Raw genomic sequence first — 18,020 nt, 5'->3', positions numbered from 1 at the left:
GATCTAAAGCATTTGCCGTTATCGAGCAAATGCTTCTTTGTCACCTGCCCTTCTGGATGCGCTAGACAGCACGTTAGCTTTATCGCCTTTTACAAGCCATTTTGTTTAATTCATCATCATCATCAGCCTGATTATACCCACTGCAGGGCGAAGGCCTCTCCCATATTTCTCCAATTAACCCGGTTCTGTGCTAGCTGCATCCACTTGACCCCTGCGAACTTCTTAATCTCATCCGCCCACCTAACTTTCTGCCGCCCCCTGCTACGCTTTTCTTCCCTTGGAATCCAGTTTGTTACGGTCAGCGACCATCGGTTATCATCTCTTCGCACTATATGTCCTGCCCATGTCCATTTCTTCTTCTTAATTTCTACTAGAATGTCGGTAACTTGAGTTATTTCTCTGACCCACTCTGCACGCTTTCTTTCTCTTAATGTTACCCCTACCATTTTTCGTTCCATAGCCCTCTGGGTTGTCCTCAACTTAAGTATAACTCTCTTGCTTCGCCTCCACGTTGCGATACCGGTAAGCTGCTAGTCATAATCTGCGAGTGCTTGCCAAATGCGCTCCATCCCAATCTTATTCTTGTTATTTCCTTTTCATGGTCCGGATCTGCGGTTACTAACTGTCCTAAGTAGACATATTCGTCCACTACTTCCAGTATTTCGCTACCTAATGCAAACTGCTGTTCCTTCCCGAGGCTGTTGAACATTACCTTAGTCTTCTGCATATTGATTTTCAAGCCTACCTTTCTACTTTGTCTGTCTAGGTCATCAATCATTATTTGCAGTTCATCTCCCGAGTTGCTCAGCAAGGCAATGTCATCAGCAAATCGCAGATTACTGAGGTATTCTCCATCTACCCTTATCCCTAACTACTCCCATTCCAAGTCTCTGAATACTTCCTCTAAACAAGCTGTGAATAGTACTGGGGAGATTGTGTCTCCTTGCCTAACACCTTTCTTTATGGGAATTTTGTTACTTTCTTTATGCAGAACTATGGTTGCTGTGCAGCCACTATTTTTGTGTTGTTATAAACCTTTTCCGCTACTTTTCATTACCACTCACACCCTCTCGCCCACCCGCCCCGTTTTTAGCAGCTGTGCTGAGCATGAGCCGTCCCTGTAGATGCGATTGCGGCAAGTGTGCTTCTCTCTAGTGATCTCAAACCTTCAAGCCTATATCTTTCTACCGTTTGAAGTAAACACCTCAGTTGACTGCAAGCGCTTGTCCTTTTGTCTTCTTTCTCCTGTCGTTTGCGCTTCATTTTAATAATTAGATAGAAACACAACTGAATTTTATTAAAAAAATATTTTCTTTTTTACCCAAATGACTTCAACATAAATAGTTAGATCGAAGTAACTACATGTCAGTACATGTCGTGAGATAAGGGACAAATCTTATCAGCTTTATGCCGTAAGTACGTTTCTTCAAGCAATTCAGATATTCTGCTTAGCACTTCTGGTTTTTATGGCTTAGTAACGCATATTGCCTAAAAGACAATTTTTAAGTAACAGGTGAACTGCTAAACTGACCACAGCAAGAGTCCAACGCCTACAATCCAAATTCATCTTCTCAAAAGTAAAAAATACTAAAAAGGGCAATAAAGGTGTATATCGTTCTCACAGCATATGAATAAAATTTTTAAACTTGCGAATAAAATGGGAGATAAACAATATCATTATATTCTACAAATCCTTAAGGCCTCATTCATTAATACTTACTCAAACATATTCATATATCCGCTTATTCTAGCTTTTAATATATTATTTGTTCGCAATGGAAGATGTCACTATAGAATTGCCCTATTCTATGTTATCCTCAATGGCGTCTTTTTTTACGCCAGTAGAATACATCTTATGCACACTGTGAAACGACAGATTGTAGTCTGCTTGTTATGATACTGAATATACCTTACTATATGTAACCTCTTTCATTGCTCACATGCTCTCAATTACTCACAAGGAAAATAAACTTACCTGTAATAGGCTCATAAGAGTAGCCTGGAAGAAAGAGCAGTAAATGAATAACAGTAAACGAATTCAATGTAGCTCTGAGGATTGGAAATTTCAATAGCATGTTTAAACGACATCTTGCTTAGTTATTTTCTTGAAAAGGATATTTATTGAAGAAGGTCCATCCTATATTTCCTAAACGTGGGGTTTAAATGCTTACCCGGAGAGCCCTCTGTATGTCCTCCTAGAAAAGAAACACAAAGCAAAACGAAACAATCAGCTCTCTGTCAATGGTGTCAGCTTCTTGAGATATTGAAGACAAAGATATTGAAGGCAAAATCATCAATACGACTTAACAATTTGTGTGTTTAATTGGGAACTGTGCTTTACCAAAATTTACAATAGTGTTTGAAAATTGTGCTTCCTGATTTCAGTGAAATCGCACGATGTAGGATAATGTACCTTGGGCCATGCCAGCAATAATATGATGAAGATAATCTCGTTCGAAAATTAGCTTATAGCAGTGAGATTTGCCATTTGCTTTATTTTGTGCATGATGGGTATCCTCTAAGTAGCACAACAGCATTGGACCAATACCGGCTCAGCATTGGAAAAAAAAGACTGGCGCAGATGTCGTACCTTTATCGGCGTTCGACCCAAATGCAACCCGAGCAAATATATAGCCGGGCTAAAAATAGATGGAGGGCCTATATTAAGCCATTGAAAAAGCCGGCATGCCTACGATGCTGGTTTTCCAGTTTCAAACCTATAAATATATATATTCTTATTCACTGGCTGTTCTATATTGGCAACCCAACCATATTTGTCGGCTGTCTAATATTTAGCATCGGATGTTCTTCATTGGCTTCTGAATATTTTCATGCTCTCATACTCAATGGCACCGCAATATTTTTAAGCCAAGCCTACCTACTGACATGCATACTGTTAGTATCGGGATTTATATATTTGTTTCATGTTGTTGTTGTTTTGCCAATACGCTGCTTGTAGCCATTCACATGCATAGAGCTGTTTTTTGCAACTCATTGGGAAAATGCACTGAAGCAAAACCAGAAATATATATTGTGGATGAGATTTCTTTATTTAGTAATAAACGAGCGTGCATGTGGCCCAGAGGTTCGAGTAAGATCGGGTGCAGAAGTTGTGACCGGTTCCAGGCTCACTGGAAGGCCCAGTGGCGATGTAAGGGAAGAAGCATCTGTGTTTAGGTCGCTGGTGAAATTTCCGAAAGGCGGCGCCGGTATTGTCCAAGAGCAGGGCAAGGCACGAAACGGTTGGTAGCTTCAGATGCCGCCTGAGAAACCTCAACCAGAGCTCCTCCAGCCTCTCCTTTGGTTGATTTCTCCGGTACTCCATCTGATAATGAACACCTGCATTTCCGCGATGTCGATGTCGTCCAATTAATAGATCTGACGTCTGCAGAAACAGAGAAAATCAAAAGAAATACACTGTTAGCGCTGCTCCTCAGGCACAGTTATCGTGTGTTATAGCTCCGTCGGGGAGATCTCAGCAGCAGTCTACCTGTCACAGCCTTGTAGGCGGGTAATATTTGCTTAATCATTTTCTTTTGCAGCGACGTTTCTAAGTTTTTAACCATACTACCAGGAATTTTTTTTTTTTGCGTTTTGGCGTTATAAGCCAGGCCTGCATGGGAACAATGATCGAGATATGGGAAGCTCGTAATACAGTAAGCATCAAGGAAAGCTCTCTTCTTGCAAAAAATGGCCTCTTGCGCTTCATATTAAAGTCATGCGCCTGCGAATTTATGCGGCAGGTTACATTCCTGCTTTATTTCCACTAATTCAGAAAGCGGAGGGCTTTCCGGCTCGAGAACAAGCCATATCGAACGTCGTGCAACACCAGACATTTAGTGGGAACAAAATGCAGGATCGATTGACGTAATTTCTTTCATGCGCATGGCAAAGTTCGTGTCCAGCAAAGGAATTTACGGCCATAAAAATGGGAAGAGATCCATAATATTGCGTAGTTTCATGGAAAAGAGATACACTGAGACAGCTCGACTGGTAAGAGGCATTGGACACCTGTTATGCTTTAAAGAAGAGAAAAAGGGCTAATGGAAGGTATTAAGCGCTGGCCAATAAAAAAAAATATCAGGACTGCTATAAGCTAGCTTATATAATGCATTACCCGCTCCCGCTTCAGACAGCTTCCAAGTGCCTATATGCTTGTTTTCTTTCTCTCCATGCTTCATTACAACATCGATGCTGATGATACTCAAGGTATTGTATTGCGATCGCCGGAAGGATGGTCAGCGCAATTGCAAATGTTGCTGATCATTAAAGTAGAATTTAAGATTAGATATACATTGCAAGCAAAAAGAAATATAACTTTCATGCAGAAACGGATCAGACTAAATATTTCTGGTCATGAAAAATGAGGATGGAGCTAACAGCATTCTATGCGTTCGTCAAATATATACTGATTGATCAAGAGTGCGAAGCAGCAACACTTCGCTTATGTGTACGCTTCGAGTCTGATTAGAATAGTAGGAGTAGTTTTCTTTTGCAAAGCAGACGTGAAAACAAATGTCGCACAGAACAGCCATGAGGCTGGGAAATTCTACTGCCATTACAGCATTTTATTCCAGAATATCATAATGTTCATTCAATAAAATCTGCTCATTTCTGCGTCTGTCAAGAACGCAAATTATTATAACAAACAATACTATTGTGTACCGCAAATAGAGCCCTAATTTTGGCTTCAAAAGTTGAATACACCGAACTTAAGTCGGCTGAGGCTCAGCGAAAAGCAGCTCTGTCGAGCATCGTTAGCGATGGCCTTTACGGCAATGGCGTCAAAATGAAAAACTGCTCCATGTTAACTTAGATATCGCTTGCTTTTGTATGTGGCCCCTCAGGAAGGGTGTAAAAGAGCGTGCAGCACGAAAATTTAGTACAAGCAAATATATATGGGGGTCTTCCCTGGGAAAATTTCAACTATTCCAGCTTAAGAGCATATCTACGCGCACATGGAAAAAAAAGGTATGCTCGGGATCTTAAAAAAAAAAAAGAAACATGTTCCAATCAGGCAAAGTGCTGATGAAAAGCAGAACTAAATAGTTAGATATGAGTGTTTCAGCTGCTGAAATAATAAGCGACCTTTTGGGTAGCCTTGGAGACTAAGCAGGGATAAATTATTTTATTTTTGTTTTGCATTCTGCAGCTCGCATAACTTAAGGCCATAAATGTGCGTACAAAATGAAACATTTAGAACAGAACCAGGAAATATACTCACTCGTTTGCAAGCTAATGCTGATAAGTGTATTGATGGAATGTGAACATTTGTCGTGCTGAGAGAAGAAAGTCTTGGGTCGAAAAGGCACATGGGTCTTCCACCGTCCATTTTTTCAGTCGGCCGCGGCGTGCACGAGGGCTGGCGCGGGGAGAGCGCAGCGTGGGGATCGTTGTAGAGGATGAGAGGGGTGAACGGAGCAAAGAATGCAGCGAGGGTCAGTAAACCGTCGAACGAGGCAAGCGCATTCCGTAAGGAGTAACACGGACAAAGCAGGGGGTTTCGGGGAGCCAGTACTGCTGTCAAGTGTCTTCATTGCTTCAACATTCAACAGCTTGAGGTTGAATAAGGGGGGAGGGGGGGTGCAGAGAAGAAGAAGGTGTCCATCGCGCATTGGCGACGAGTAAATTGTTTGCACCCAGTCTTTTCTGAGCATGCACAACAATATTTTTCATGTGGCAATTTCAAGTGCATGCGTCGCATGTGTCTTGGCACAGCTTATGCTTGAGATGGCCAACACAGTGCGCCCGGAACCGGGCAAGCTTCTTGGTTCCATCGTGCTGGCGAATTAGAAATATATTTATCAAAATAATTGAAGACTGGGACGCTGTTACATTACCGCTGTAGAGCGCATTAAGTTAACGTAGAAAATTTGCGCTCTATATAATTTCCGCGAAATTGTGAGGCTTAGATATAAAGCAATGGGCTAGAGCCCGGTTTAGTGCACTTCGTCGTTTCATTTTACATGCACCTATCTGCTAACGAGTGACAAGAATAAAATTCCTTGACAAAATTTTCGTGAATGGGCTTATCGTTATCTGCGCTCTTGGTTGCAGCAGTGAGCAAAAGAAAATTATATGCCTATGAATATAAACACATTTGCTGTATTTTGATAAGTTATCCAGCCCAAGTATATGGATGCATCCAGCAATATTGTAATCTGTATTTTTTGCAAGCTAAATAAAAAAGAAAAGCGGGATAGCGCACAGCCAAATGTACCCAGAGAAAACCGGGCGTCGCTTCTCTTTATGATATGCAGCTGAGATGCAACTGATAAATTTTATCAGAGTGACGTTACGTGTGAGCTTGTTCGATACGAACTTTCCACCCTAATCAAGCCAACATGCTCTCTTTCCACATAAATCAAAGCACAGAAATAGTGATATTTTTTGCCTGATTTGTTGTCACAAATTTTAAATTGTGTGAACGTTGCTGGTTTTAATCTTTATTAAAGTCACTTCCCGTTGTCAACTTTCCCTCTATTTTAAACTATGCCCATTGTGTTATTTTTTCTGTGTGTAGTCCAGCGCCATTCTTGTGAAGTGCGTCGTCAAATGTAGGCTGCTGTGGTTTATCGGCATGTAAAAACATACAACTCTGTCTGTAAAACAGTTTGGTGTGCCTCATCTACACTGTTTGCATGTTTTAAACAATAAATAATGGCAAGTACATCAAAGCTATTGCGGACAGGCGGACAGAAAACAACTATAATTGCTGTTGTCAGCCCTTTATTTAAATAATATATGCAGTAATAAAATATTTAGCATCTTATATTATTAGTATGTAAACTTGGAGACGGTCACATTTCTAGACAGCTGCAATTTGCAGAACTTCTCTAGAGTGCGTGTTTTACCAGAGATTCAGCTTTAAATATTCAATTTGGGTTCTCGTATTCATGCGTAAGTGTCCCGATGGCCGCCTAAACGGCTTCAGCTATGACGAGGTATTTAACGACATTCCATGTGCCATTGGCATAATAGGCAGGTCTTTACCTTTCTCTTTTGGACGCCGAAGTGGAAGAAACATTCGGATCAAACGCTAACCACAATAAGGATGTTTTTCATGGGCAGTCTATCTCTTGCGTGCGTATTCACATGAATATAATGGTAAAGTTCGGGACGTATGTCTTGAAAACCGCACGTACATTTAGAGTGCAATCGAATGGACCGAGTAGCTAAGGGACGCGACTGCCTCCTGTTTTATAACATAACAATGCGCTTTCGCTAATGCTGCCTGAATGTTCATGAGCCACTTTCATACAAGGTGGGCGAGAATTATTTCTGCAGTTTGTGTACGCCTCTTTGCATAACCTACACACACGAGCAAGTTCAGTGTGTTGCTTATTGTTTACCGAAAAGCTGTAAAGACTAATTTGGAACACCGGAGTTCGTAGAGGAAGGTCTCATTGTTAAAAGCCATATCTTAACCAACGAAACAGTATTGTTAAAAAGTACATGCCAAAATAGGTGAGTTTTGGCAGTCAAAGGCAAAAATGTTGGCCAACGCTCGGCAGCAGTCTGACTAAATAACCAGGTAATGTTGATCAATATATGGCAAGATTTACCTCATGTTCGCAGCCCAATCTTAATGAGCAAACAATATTTGCCAGCATACATAAACATATGTATATCACATGTTGGCAGATATACCTAGATTAGCGAACAATATTTGCAAACGTGCACGAACGAATATCAAATGTTCGCATTCTAATCTAAACGAGTGACCAATATTTGCCAAAGCACATGAACCTATATGAAACGTTGGAAGACCGATCGATCTCAAGGACGATGTTGCCGAGCTCACACCAGCATATGCGAAATATTGGCAAGCCACACGCATAGCTGGACAATATTTATCACAGTTTTCCAGACATAGTGCCAATATCAGCACAGTGGCATATCTGGCCCGTTGTAACCAACTTATAGAATAGCATGACCAATATCAGAAACATACTGGTAACAATGTGCCGCCTTTGGGCCGTATTTTGCCAGTACATTGGCAATATCGGGACGGTTGACTGTGCCACCTGGGTCGTTCCTCCATACTGCTCTGCCCTTACCACTCCCTCTAACTTTTTTGGTAGCCACGTTTGATGTTTCCTCTAAAGATAAGACTTCCAGGTCTAGGATTCCGAAATACATTTCAATTCTGAAGAATCTGTGCAACATTCTAGCATACTGATTTGCACAAGTTGATCGCCAGGGTCCAGGCAATTATTGCGTTGAATAAGGTTGCTTTTAAAATACTCTTTATCTCGTAGCGACAACTGGACGCTGCCGTAGAAGAATAGGGGACAGCGTTTTTAAAACTACGCTCGCAAGGGTCAAAAATTGTAATAGCGTTTTTAAATATATTTTTACGGGGATGTATTTAATGTAATTGGTGCTGCGACGGGCGGAACTGTGTGCAGACTTCAGGAGCAGTGCAGCATCTATTGTCAGCGTCGTCGTCTTTCAGAACACTTAGTCGTTCACGCGTTTCTCGGATGTCGTTGTTGGCTGTGAGCACAGCACATCGGTCACGCGTTTACCGGTAACACTATCCCCCTCGGCAAAAGCCAACGTCCCGGTGCGTATTAAGCATGCGGTGTGGAGGGGGAATAATACGGCTTGAGGTAGACCACATGCACGATTTCGGAAGTGGGTGTAGTGGACGGTGACCTTGGGCGGAGCGGTGTAATCTCATAAGTGACCTTGGTCACTGGGCGTAGTACACGATAAGGACCTTTGTATTGCGGCAGAAGTTTTTCACACAACCCCACACGACGGCATGGAAGCCAGAGCAACACCAGAGATCCGGGATGATAGTGAATATCATGGTGGTAAGCGTCGTAGCAGCGTTTTTGAGCTTCTTGAGAGCTAGAGAGCTTGTGACGAGCAATCTGGCGAGAAGCATCGGTTCGGGCAATGGTTTTGCGGGCATAAGTTGTGACGGGGATAGCGGCGGGAAGCAAAGTGTCAAAGGGCAGTAAGAGGTCTATTCCAAAGAGAAGATAGAATGGAGTGCACCCAGTAGTGTCATGCCGCGAAGAGTTATATGCAAAGGTGACATATGGCAGACTAATGTCCCAGTCACGGTGACTATCGGATACATACATGGCGAGCATGTCGGTGAGTGTGCGGTTAAGATGTTCTGTAAGGCCATTCGTCTGAGGGTGATACGCCGTGATGAACTTGTGCCGAACAGAGCAAGAACGAAGTATTTCATCAACAACTCGGGAAAGGAAACAGCGGCCACGGTCGGTAAGTAGTTGACGGGGAGTACCATGGTGACGTACGACGTCGTACAAAAGAGTCAGCAACGTCAGTGGCACAGCCATAGTTGGAATGGCGCGAGTGATCACGTACCGCGTGGCATAGTCGGTGGCCACAGCAATCCATTTGTTTCCTAACGAGGAATCCTGGAAGGGCCCTATGAGATCAAGGCCAACACGAGAATACGGCTCAGCCGGGATAGTAATCGGCCGCAGGTTTCCCGGTGGCAGCACAGGAAATTTCTTCCGGCGTTGACAGAGGTCGCAAGTGGCTACATAACGTTGGACGGAGTGGTAGAGTACAGGCCAGAAGAAACGCCGACTCACGCGATCGTATATGCGTGAGAGGCCAAGATGACCAGCTTTAGGGGCGTCCTGCATTTTTTCGAGAGCGGCAGAGCATAGGTGTTGGGGAACGACCAGCAAGCGCTCAGCGCCATCAGGTCGCATGTTGCGGTGGTACAGCGTGTTGCCATGACGGAAGAACAGGGCGAGGGAAGGGCCACGGCTGTCTGTGCGGAGCCGGTCGATGAGAGAACCGATGATTGGGTCCAAGCGCTGTTTGTCGGAGATTAGGGAAAAGTCGGATATTGTCACAAGCCCCCGCCTTTACGGTCAAAAGAGGCGCGGGACTCCCTTTACGGTTACCCACCGTCCCTCTATGATATTTGGGAACCCATTTAGAAGTTAGGCCGGTCAACCCATGAAGTACGTGTGTCGCTGTGCTATTGAGGACTAAGTTCCAAAAAGGTCACGTTCTTCTACAAACAATTGAATGTTTATAAATAGTAGTTCGAATTACACTGCATAACATTAGAGTACAACAAAATAAAATAAAACGCCACGACTAGATATTGATAAAAACGACTAGTTAAATCACAAGAAGAAAACCCGACAATTCACAAAACGCCGCGATAAAAACAAGATTATAAGGTAATAAAGCAAGTATTCTAGATATAATAAGTATGGGGAAGGGAGAAAACACAGCGAAAGCAATATTACTAAGTCAGTTAAAGGTTAACAAAAGCGAAAATAATGTTCGATTAATCAACAGTCCTTAAGTCTTTGCACCGAGTTCCGCCAGTCGTTCAGAACACTTCGTCATATACGGCGCACGTTAAAGATCCCCAGGTGGTCAATTACTCCGAAGCCCTCCACTACGGCTCCTCTTTCTCTCTTTCCACTTTCACTCCCACCTTCCTCCCTTTCTTACGGCTCGGTTGAGGTGTCCACATTAAAACAAGTGGGACAGTTTCCGCACCTTTCCCTTCCTGTAAATCAATCAGTTTTTTTCGTCATATGGTGGTGGTAACAACTTTTATTGCCACGAAATGAAAGGAATTATTTCGGGCTGGGGCGAGTCTAGGGTGGCCTCCAGTCGGGAGCGACCTCTTGAGCTCGCGTGACGAGGGCCAGTTGCGTAGTTTTCCTTGGGCTGGCCAACAGCTTGTCCCATTCCTCCGCTGAGGGAGCTGGCAAGAGTGTCTTTGGAGGGGGATTGCTGGCGCATTCCCACAGTATATGGTCTTGAGTGGCCTGCGTCCCGTCACCGCAGTGCCGGCATGCAGGGTTGAATTCTCCGTTTGTAATTAACGATAGTCGGTAGGGGCTAAGAATGGCCTTTGTTTGTAGGCGTCTGAGTGTCGTGGCTTGCGCCCGGTCGAGGTCGGGGTGAGGGGCGGGGTACGTGCATCTTAGCTCGCGATAAAAGTTTGTTACCTCCGCGTATGTGCGCGGTGCCTCCACAGGCGCGTCCGTTCCCGATAGATCTCCCGTCTCCCGGTTTGTTAAGCCTCGGGCTAGACGGTCGACCCCTTCGTTTCCGGAGTTACCCGCGTGAGCCGGAACCCATACGAGATTGATGTTGTGATTGAGAGATCGGTTGCGCAGAATTCGCGCCGCGAGTGCGCTTACAGAATTTTTGGCGAAATTTTGAACGGCGCTTTTTGAGTCGCTTAGAATAGTTTTGGTGTGGGGATCCGCGATGGCCAGTGCGATAGCTACTTCCTCTGCCTCGCATATGGAGCTTGCATGAAATGTTATAGCGTTAATGAAGGTTGACTTTGGAGTGGCCATACATGCCACGTATGCTCGGTTTTTGATGTGCTGAGCTGCATCCACGTACACTGCTTGTGGATCGTCCTCGTACTGTTTCTCAAGGGTCTGTGCCCTTGTCTTCCTGCGGGCATCATGTCTACCTGGTAGCATGTTTTTGGCTATTGGTTTAACAACTAGTCTACTAGTTATGTCAGCCGATAAATGGGATGTTGCGCACACCTCCTCAGTGGGGTGGATGTGGAGCTTGTCGAGAATTACGCGTCCCGCAAGGCTGCGTGACAGGCGGGTCACTTGTGCTGTCTTATGGGCTTCAATTAGTTCAGATAGTGTGTTAAAAATTCCTAACTGCAGTAGTCGATCTGAGTTAGCGTATACTGGTAAGCTAAGGGCCGCTTTGTATGCTGTTCTAATTATGCTATTAAGTGCATGTTCGTTCCTACGACGCAGATGATAGTACGGGCAAGCGTACATGATTCTGCTTATCATAAAGGCTTGGATAATCCTGCACAGGTCGGCTTCTCTCATACCCCTGCGACGTGTGGCAATGCGTCTCACCAGCCCACCTATCTGGTGCGCCGTGACGCGTAGCCGGCGTATAGCTTCTGTGTTCTGCGTATTATTCTGAATCAACATTCCGAGAACTCTGATCGTGGCTACCGGGGGTATCGGATGGTTGTCAATGTGTAACTGGATAGGTTCTCGAGAATCAGGCTTTACCTGTGAAGCTTGTTTGTTCCTTATAACTAATAGTTCTGATTTAGCCGGTGAACAGGTAAGGCCGTTTTCCTGCACATAAGACTGTACCGTGTCGATAGCTCGTTGTAATGAATCTGTAATATCTCCATCGGAGCCAGAATTGGTCCATATGGTGATGTCGTCGGCGTATATGGAATGATGTATGTGTGGGATATCATCTAACAGACGCGGGAGGCCGCTCATATGCGTTCCTCGGTCGTCATCGTTGCCTCTGAGCACATCACTTCGGTCACGCGTTTCCCGGCCACAATATTGGTAAAACGTTCTAAGCTTTATTTCGTAGCTAACTATTGCTTCATAATAGTCCTCCTTTTGAAATGAGTAATGCAGACTATTTAGATACAACTAATGGCAGTTAACTCCTGTAACAGTGGCGCAACTTTGAACGTTTGCAAGATACCCTCAACAAGTTTAGTAGTACTCAGATTATATCGGATACAAGTTTCATCTTCGGAAATTTATCTCGCACTCAATTTGAAACAATAAGACAGACATGAAAAACAAAATGGCGCGTGTTTGAAAGGCATTTGACAAAAACGTAGAAACCTGTCAATAGGGTCCCAGGGTTTATTGATTGCTGTCATCGGTTTAATAATTTGCGACACAGTTATGTTAAAAAACCTTTCAGCACAAAACATGTTTAAATTCTCGGTATTGTTTGCACATACCTTCCCTCTTCTTTACTTCCTCTATTAATGATAGCCACCTTGTAGGTTATCATGGATAGAGAATAGTCTAGCGGGTGTCCCTTGTGTATCGTGTTCTTTGTGTCCGTGTTTTTACCGCTAACAAAATAGTTCTTACAGGATACTGAACCTTTATTCCTGTAAAACACTTCACTATCATTATCATCAGCCTGACTATACCCACTAAGCTGCCTCAATTGAGTTTCGATGGAGGCGATATAGAAAGACAGACAGGCAGACAGACAGACAGACAGACAGACAGACAGACAGACAGACAGACAGACAGACAGACAGACGGACGGACGGACGGACGGACGGACGGACGGACGGACGGACGGACGGACGGACGAACGGACGGACGGACGGACAGACAGACAGACAGACAGACAGACAGACAGACAGACAGACAGACAGACAGAGATAGACAGACAGAGACAGACAGACAGACAGACAGACAGACAGACAGACAGACAGACAGATAGATAGATAGATAGATAGATAGATAGATAGATAGATAGATAGATAGATAGATTAGATAGATTAGATAGATTAGATAGATTAGATAGATTAGATAGATAGATAGATAGATAGATAGATAGATAGATAGATAGATAGATAGATAGATAGATAGATAGATAGATAGATAGATAGATAGATAGATAGATAGATAGATAGATAGATAGATAGATAGATAGATAGATAGATAGATAGATAGATAGATAGATAGATAGATAGATAGATAGATAGATAGATAGATAGATAGATAGATAGATAGATAGATAGATAGATAGATAGATAGATAGATAGATAGATAGATAGATAGATAGATAGATAGATAGATAGATAGATAGATAGATAGATAGATAGATAGATAGATAGATAGATAGATAGATAGATAGATAGATAGATAGATAGATAGATAGATAGATAGATAGATAGATAGATAGATAGATAGATAGATAGATAGATAGATAGATAGATAGATAGATAGATAGATAGATAGATAGATAGATAGATAGATAGATAGATAGATAGATAGATAGATAGATAGATAGATAGATAGATAGATAGATAGATAGATAGATAGATAGATAGATAGATAGATAGATAGATAGATAGATAGATAGATAGATAGATAGATAGATAGATAGATAGATAGATAGATAGATAGATAGATAGATAGATAGACAACTTTTAGTGGCCACCTTAAATGGAGCCCCCTTACTCCGTACCACCGGCACGCAGGCCTAGGGGATGTGGGCTGGAGCGTCCGCGACTAAAGGCTAACAGAGATTTTGTCTGTCTCTTCGCGGCCTCGGCCCCCAGGCGGACGGTATTTTGCTGCCGAGCGGGGTCTTTGCTCCGCAGTAGGGCTTCCCAGCTCTCTCTGCTGTCGATATCTTCCTCGACTCCATGGGAGTCGACGCATTCCCATATAATGTGGTTAAGAGTACCCCTCTCCCCACATGCTTTAGAAAGATCATTTTCCTCTTCCCCTGGTAATACGTGAAAGGCCAATACTGGGTTTACGAAATTTACAGCTAGAAGTCGCCATCATGCGGTCGCCTCTCTATTACTTAGTGGAATATCCGGTGGTGGCAGTATTTTTCTGTTTAATTTTTAATTCTCAACGATTTGGCAATATCTTTAAGCGCGTTCATCCAGTTTCTGACAATCCGCCTATTCTACGGTTACCCGGAAACTTGGGCTAACTCGTGGGCCGCTTCACCGCCGAGAACGGACGCATGCACTGGGGTCCATATTAGGCTGACTTTGCAGGTCAACCCTTCGCCGGCCAGGATCCTCGTCGCTTCAGGCGAGATTCTGCCTTTCATGAAATTCCAGTTAGCAGTTTTAATATCGCTGACTATAAATTTTGCTTTTGTTACAACGCAATTGCGAGCGCTATAGAACCTTCTTCAGCCGTCTCCATGTTGCGGCTGCGACTTGCTGCCGACTTGGGGGCTCCTAAGTCCGTTGACTATTGAGGCAATCGCCTCGCCAGACTTCCCCCTAGCCGCGTCCACGTAGGCGACCTCTCCGGGATCCATTTTTCCGAAGCGTCTTGTTAGCGATTCGGCTCTCTTATTCCTGCTCTCGGTATTATGCTCCGGACGCATATTCCTCGGGGGTGGGGATATCACTATTTTTTCCATATATTTAAGGGGGACGTTAGTTTTAGGGTGAAGCCCGCGGTCAAACTGCAAGCCTGCCATCTGCAAGATGGCTCTGCCGGTGGTGGTGCTGTTAAGTCTCTCTATCTGCGACATGCGAATTGCATTTGCGTATTCTTCCCAGTTATTACACACCCCCATGAAAATGAGTTTCTCCGAGTCCTAGGGCTCGGGAGTTCTAGGGCTCTCTTGATACATCTTCGGATGAGCGAGCCTGATTTCCTCTCTTCATCCGCTCTAAGATTTAGGAAGGGTGTATACATACCACACTAGGCCAAAGATGTAAGCCTGTACTAGCTTCAATAGGCTTCTCTCTTTAAGACCTATGCCCCAAGGGAGATTCTCCTAAAGATGCCTAGAACTTGTGACGCATAGTCGTCTAGCTTTTTATGACGATGTTATTGCATTCGCTTTCTTCTTTGTTCTACATTAGGAGCGATTTTACCTTCGAATTTAATTTCGAATTTTGAGTCTGTGTTTCTCATAAGGGATCTAGGTTAGACAAATAGTTCCAATGTTTGCGATGAGCACGAGAGGCCCCTATCGGCGGCGTATGCAACTACCGTGTTGTGGCTGTAGGAAGAAAGAAAAAATGCACGGGCCTGCGACTGGCTATGTAGCTGTTGTTGTGGCTGTAGGAAGATGGAAAAAAATGCATGGGCCTCCTAATGGCTCTGTAGCTGAGCCACCTCCGCTCCCTCGTGCAGACAGAACAGAAAATAAAGAAAGAAAAGGAAGAGGGAGAGGGAGAGAAGGATGCGCGCCGCAACAACAGCCGTCGTGCACAACTGAAGCGGTGGCCGGCGCAATGACGGCCTACAACAGATAAAAATTCGGTGGCAGGCTAGCCCCGCCGCAAGCGGCGTTGACCTACCAGTCCCAGTCCCGTAGGGCCAGGAACAGCCACCCTTCACCCCCTCCCCCGGCAACTACCGTGTCCGCTGCCTCCTGTAAATGCTCTTCTATGCTCGCGCCGTGTCCGCTACGTCCTGCAAGCACTCTTGTATTCTCGTGTCGTTCCCCTGTTTGGTTGGCTGCAGAATTTTTTATCTCCATCGGAAATGGGCGTCCTCTTCCCCGCCCCCTGCACGCGTGCCGGGGAAGACGGGGAGTCGTGCGCCCGTGGACTAGAGGCTGGCAGGTAGCCCTTGGCTTGTTGAGGCCTCTTCCGCCAGATGGACGGTGCGGTGCTGAATCGCAGGGTCCGCGCTTCGCAGCAGGGTATCCCAGGCTTCTCTACTTGTAATATTTTGTCCTATCCCTGGAGATTGTGTGCCCTGGTTAATCCAGAGTTGTACGACATCCGCGTACTGCTGAAATTTAGACCAATTATCTAAGTGGCATCCGTATGCTGTGGGATGTCAGTGCCCGTTAAAGGTCACTAGATAGTCGAAATTACTACGGAGCCCTTCACTACGGAACCTTTTTCAATCTTCCCGCTTTCACTCTAATCTTCATTCCTTCCTTTATGGTTCGGTTAAGGTGGCCCAATCCCTTCCTTTACGGTTCGGTTAAGGTGCCCCAAGAACAGGTGTGAGTCATTGTGCCCTTCCCTTTCTGTGAACCAATTATTATTGTTATTAGCTATAATTACGTAAATATTCCACATTAAGCATTTTGTAAAAAGCACAAATTTTCTAGGCGTTCTTGCTATATACCAAATATCTCCTCTTTTACAGTGCCGACAAAGTCATGCACCCTTGACACTCTATCCTGTGGCACCATTATTTTTTGGCTGCGGAGCTGGTTACGAGGGACAACGGCGATGCTGACGATTACGTTACAAGTTACTAGTCAGTTACTAGTTCCTCTTTCGCAGCACCGGCAAAGACATGCACACCTTTGCTTAACGCTCTATCCTACGGTACTATACGTTTTTGGCTGCAGAGCTGGTTACGAGGCACAACGGCGACGCCGGGAAATGCAGGAATGGGCATAAAAGAACACTGCAGAGATGCGAAAGCCTAAATGTTCTGGTACAGAAGGGACATCATGTTTGCTCTTATTACCATTATCAGCTAAATGTGCCGTAATTATTATTACTAATGTCATCATTATCATTATCACTATTTTCAGCGTCATTGTCATCGCTGTACTTATTCTGATGGTAGATAAGGAGAATTGTGATGTGCGTTTCACTGTCCCGGCCGTGGCGCAGTGAATGAAAGTGCTCGGCCGGGGATCCAAGGCATAAAGCTTCGATTCCCAGTGGAATCAGGAGTTTATTTATTTATTTATGGGACAATTCGGCGCGCCGCGAAGCGCAGGAATGGGCGTCAAAGCCCTGCGCCCTAATATCCGCATTTGGAGTTCTATCCAAGCAACCTTCGGATTCTGACTTCTCCACAATTGCGTAAGCTTACGAAGCTTGTTACCTACCCTTTAGATCCCACCCCCTTGCCTTCTCTCCTGACTTCCGGTCTCTTTTTCTCTACAGAAATTACAGAGATTTTCTCACCGATTTGCCACATGCCTGCTACAGACAGAGACACCGACGATGCTAAGGTGAATATAAGGAAAGCGCCAACACCTGAGGCCAAAACAGCAACGTGCAGTTGAAAATTGAGTGCGTGCATTTTCTTAATAAGTTTGTTAAAAAGACAATCTAACAGCAGTTATCTTTACCGCCCTTGTAGCTGCCTTTTCTATGAATAAAGTGCAGCTCAGCAAAGGCTGAGAGCTTTGTAAATATTGCGTATGTTCAGTCATTTTTATACCTAAAAGCGTGAAAAGGTGCCATGCATAAAATACGGTTTTATGGCTAAAATATTGCTTACCCGCCTCGCATGCAGAGGGCCTGTGTTCAAACCACAATCGGGACAGGTTTGAATTTCCGAGAGGAGCCTACGGTTGTGTCGTTGGACACTAATTGGGATTTTTTCGAAATGTTTTCCTATCGAAAAAAGCTATATATATATATGACCTATTCATATCGGGTTATTGGACATGGGAGTTGTGGGAGTGGTAGGAGTGGTAGGACTATCAGGATATGTGCGTTGTAGAATGTGGTCAACGCCCCTCGTTGTGGGTAAAATGCGGATGCAGGCTAAAAAGACATTTATGTAAATAAACAAATGTACGTAAAAAAAGCT

The sequence above is a fragment of the Amblyomma maculatum genome, chromosome 5 (genome assembly GCF_055883805.1).
Source record: "Amblyomma maculatum isolate TAMU_Amacu chromosome 5, ASM5588380v1, whole genome shotgun sequence".
NCBI lineage: Eukaryota > Metazoa > Arthropoda > Arachnida > Ixodida > Ixodidae > Amblyomma > Amblyomma maculatum.
This window is presented reverse-complemented; position numbering follows the sequence as displayed.